Source organism: Camellia sinensis, chromosome 7, assembly GCF_055761805.1.
Source record: "Camellia sinensis isolate YWXY chromosome 7, ASM5576180v1, whole genome shotgun sequence".
Lineage (NCBI taxonomy): Eukaryota > Viridiplantae > Streptophyta > Magnoliopsida > Ericales > Theaceae > Camellia > Camellia sinensis.
In genome coordinates this window covers 59,858,808-59,863,681 of record NC_138967.1, presented here as the reverse complement: position 1 = coordinate 59,863,681, position 4,874 = coordinate 59,858,808, and positions in this window count along the sequence as shown.

Here is a 4,874-nt window from a genome sequence, read left to right as displayed (position 1 = left end):
TGCAGGAGGCAGAGAATCAGGCCATTCTTGCCAAAGCCCAGCAATTCAAAGAGTCCCAAGCCGACCGGCCACCAAAACCTATTGCGAGGGAGTGGATTCGACCTCGCCCCAAACCCTTGGGAGAGAAAAACTTGGGCGATTTTGTGCCGTGGCCGCCCCCAGCAGACCCTTTGAAGGAGAGGTCGTTGAAGGAGATGGAGGCATTGGGCGTGGGAAAGAAGAAGAAGAGAGTGAGTCAGAGTGAGGAAGTGCCTGCCCAGAAGAAGAGGAGGGAGATGAGTGTGAAAGAAACTAGTGCGGTCGTGGGGTCTGAAGGGGGAGAAGTGGAGGGGGCCCCAGGAAGGGTAGGTGGCCTAGAAGTGGTGGATGTTGCCTCAGAGGTCATGGAGGTGGTTCCAGTGGTGGCGGCGATCGCCGTAGGGGTCACAAAGGTCGTCCCCGAAAGGAAAGTAGAGGATGAGGCTGTTGGCCCTGGGCCAAGGAGGGAGGGACAGCCTTAGGGAGGTCTTGTACCTCAAGAAGGAGGAGTCGGTGGGACCACGGCGATCTACCATGCTCATGCGGTGGCGGGACGGCTGGAGGGAGAAGAAGGCCCAGCTAGAGCAGGGGCAGATCGCCTTGTAGGGATTGTAGAAGAGGCAGCCCTGCGCTCGGCCTTCAGATTCAACGAGGCTGAGCTGCTAAGGGGGTTATACTCCGCTCAAATGGAGGTAACCACCTTAGCAGGGGCCCTGTTGAGGAAGGCGGGGGCTGCCAAACTCAAGGCAGATGAGGCCAAGGCCCAGTTTGCAAAGTTAAAGGAGAAGAGTGCAAGTTGGGAGAGTGCCCACACTGAGCTGCAAACGGTTAAGGCGGAGCTGGAGGACACACGCCGCCAGGTTGTGTCGCTCGAGTTCCAACTTGCTGGCGAGCAGAAGAAGTTGGACGAGGCCCAAAGAGCCTGCGCCGTCGCGGTCGAGCGACATGAAGAGGCTATGAGCAATAATGAGGAGCTGGTCAGGCAAAAGGACGAGGCGGATCGCAGAGTGGGCGATCTCCAGAGGGAACTGGAGGGCGAGCGCGCCAAGGCAGGGGAGGAGAAAGGAAGGCTCCAGAGGGAGTTGGAAGCAGAGAGAGTGAATAAATCAATTTGATTTTTTACAGGTATGATATACTGAATAAATCATAAAATATGAACGGTTCCGATTATCAAAATTGGGCCTAAAAGTAGGCCCGAAGGCTTTGCAAGGACGGGTGCAAGGAGGGGCTTGCAAGGAGAGGATCCTCGTACGGGGAAAGGGGGTCCCAATCTTAATTCATACTGTCTTTTGTTAGTGATTTTTTGGCTTATGGACTAAAAATTAAAATAAAGATTGTTTGGTTTGTTTTTGGGAGAGTTGTTTTTGAAAAAAATTTTGGGGAGAGAGTTTAAAATTTTTTTTGGTTTGTTTGGTTGTGTATTTTGGGAGAGTTGTTTTTTTGGGAGTTTGGGATGATTTGATATTTTGGGAGAATTTGAGTAGATGTGTGTGAGCGAAAAAGTGATTGGGAAGGAGAGAGGAGAGAGAAAAAGTGATTGATTGATGTGTAAGAGAGAGAAAGTGATTTTGAATTTTTTTTTAGAAAAACTCAAACCAAACAATTTTTTAGAAATTTTTTTCTTTAAAACTCGTCTCCTAAATGCAAACCAAACATAAATTTTCGTTTTCCCGCTCTGCTATACAGGTTATACAGAGTATACACCTCAATCTCATTCTCACTCCCCCTCACTGTCACACTCACTCCTCCTCCACCGAACCCAGCCTCACCGGCGACCACTCTCGACGGCCACCCACTCGTAAACCCAGCCCACCGCTGTAGCCCTCATTTTCTCTGCTTTGCGAACCATAGCTCGACCGCGACCACCATCGGCTGTAGAGAAGGAATTTGTTGACGATAATGTGGGCTTTCAGGCCATAGATGAACCAGGTTCGTCCTCCAAACGCTGAAATCAAAAAGTTAGGGTTGTGATTCACGAAATAGATTTGAAAATTACTGTTATGTAGATAGATAAATGGTATGCTTGAAAAATGTGGCACATATTGTGACGAACATTTATGCATTTACCTTTTAGAGTTAAAGTATAAATTTTGCAGAACGTAGTATGAATACACAGAAACTGATCCAACATAAAATGAAAGGATCACATCTTTGCAGAACATAGTATGATTATGCAGATTGATAATTAGTTGAACGAATGCATATAGTTGTGTAATTTTCAATGTGTGATTGATAATGTGATTTTACTGAATTTGTTGTCAATCACGCATGAATTGTTGTAATGAACTGCTATCAACTAATGTGTTAGCTGCGTGACTTGAATTAACTATTATCAACATTGATAACTATTATCAAACTGAACTTAAATGTTCATAACTATTACTAATTTGTTGATAAGTATTTCAGTGTGCTTTGTTGAAAATCACATGTGTCATTTGTTGATAACTATTTCAGTTTGATAACTACTGAATCACAGTCTCCAACAATCTGCCCTTAATCATTTCACTTCAGCATGATTTGTTGATAATAGTTGTTTAACATGTGTGATTGATAATTTACTTGACATTAAACTGATATGTTTGTAAAACTGCCATGTTTGTTCAGATTGAAAATGCTATGTGTGTAACATGTGTGTAATTAATCACAAATGCTATGTTTGAAACTGCTGTATTTGTTCAGTTTCAAAATGCTATGTGTGTACATTGAGCTACGATGTTTGTTCAAATGCTATTAACAGTTTAGTCTGTGTAACCTCTGTGCAAATGCTATTAAACATGGCAGTTTGAACAAATATATGTTTTCAGTAAAGACACACTCTGTCCCTCAAATTAAATTAGACCTGCTATTAACCCCATCAAACAGAAGCATAGCAGAGCACTATAAATTTCTCATGTATGCAGATTTAAAAAATGGCTTCTTCTTCTAACATTAGCAACATAAGATTACAAACGAGGCTGTGCAATTGTGGAAGAACCGCTGCCATACGTATTTTCAGAACAATAAGAATGGAAATGAAGGGCGTTTGTGCTTTGTTTGCCCATCAAAATATCTAAGTATGTATTGGAAATTTTAATCCTTTAGTAGTCACAGTAATATTTGTCGTATTCAACTAACTGATTGTCATGCATTGTAGAGTACCACTCCCACTCCCCATTGCAATTACTTCAAGTTCGTGGCTGAAGATGATGAAGGCGTTATGTCCACAATCCCTTCCAACACTAGAGCTGGTGATGCTTTAACAGTAGAACACTTCAACGATGTAAGGACGAGGCTTCATGACTTGGGAAATGACCATGGTCGAAGGCTTGAAAAGATAGAAAATATTATTAAAGCGATGGCATATTTCATTATATTTTCTACGGCCTTGCTATATCCCCCTAAATTTCAAACCAAGGCAAAAAAAAAAAAAAATTTGCCCAAAACAACATCGTTTTGGGCATTAGGGGGATTAGGGGGGGCCTTTTTAGGGGGACAAATCATTTTCCTATTTTCTATCATTGAGAAATGATTTGTCCCCCTAAAAATGCCCCCCCTAATGCCCAAAACGATATTTTTTTTTTTTTGCCTTGTTCTGATTTTTCGGGGGATTAGAGGCCCCCAAATTCGGGGAATGTAGCACAGCCCTTCTATCATTTTGTACTTGATCATGTAACTTTCGTACTTCTTTGTATTTTGGGAAATTGAATGGAAGTTTGTACCAGTTTTTGTTGTATTGTACTTCATGATGTAAGTAATGTTTATGGAATGAATTTTATTATGATGTAACTTATGTAACTTACTTAATAGCTTTGTGGAATGAATTTTATTATGGAATGAATGTACAGAATGAATTTTATAAGTTATTATGATATAACTTATAATGTTAGTCTGTAATGAATTTTGGGAAACGTTGGTGTCATTGTAAGAGCTTTGTGGATGCTATTTGGCAGATCTGTGGATGAATTTTGTGGATGGTATGTGGATTCATTTTTGTGGATGCTATGTGGATGAATTTTGTGGATGCTTTGTGGATGACTGAATTTTGTCGGTGCATTGTCACTTATCTGTGGCCTGTTATCTGTTGCAGGTTCTCTTATCTGGGTGCATGAATTTTGGTTGTAATGAACAACTTCTGTTATGTGTTGCAGGTTTGTTTGTAATTAACAGATTTGGCAAATCTGTTATCTGTCAACTACTATATGTTTGTCACTTATCTGTGGCCTCAACTATTATCTGTTAGCAAGTTGAAAGTAGATATAGAATGCGTGGTACATTTCTTTACCATCGTGCTGACTTCTTCATTAATGAATATCAATACTCTGTTTCTGCATGGTCTATTGTATATTTTTTTGTTTGAAGGGGAGCTGATTAGTTCATAACAATGCATAATGGGAGAAAAATTGCTAATGCACAGGTTGACCCCATGGGGTATGCTTCCACACAACCGTTGTGTTTGAAAAAACAAAACATTTTGTGCCCATATTGATGTTAAGAGTGTATGAGACCGTTGGCTGGTTGTGCACAATTTTTGTTTGCAATTACAGCTTGTGATTCCAGTCAATGATTCCGACACTTACACCTTATTGTCCATATTGAACGATTCACAAACATGAAGTAATCAACAAAACATAGGTTAATGATAGTTTCTGATATCGGTCATTGACATTACAAAAAAATTGCCTTGTCATCGTACCAACAAAAATCATAAGACAGCTTTTAGTCGATGACGGTGACCCAAAAAAATACCTTCAACAAAGTGGACATGATGAAGACATTAACGCATGCACCGTTGCAATGGTTAGCAGAGTATGACGGTCTGTTAGTTTCTAAGTCGTTTATTTTCGCGCAACGATGCCATCTTACAAGACTACGCTTAC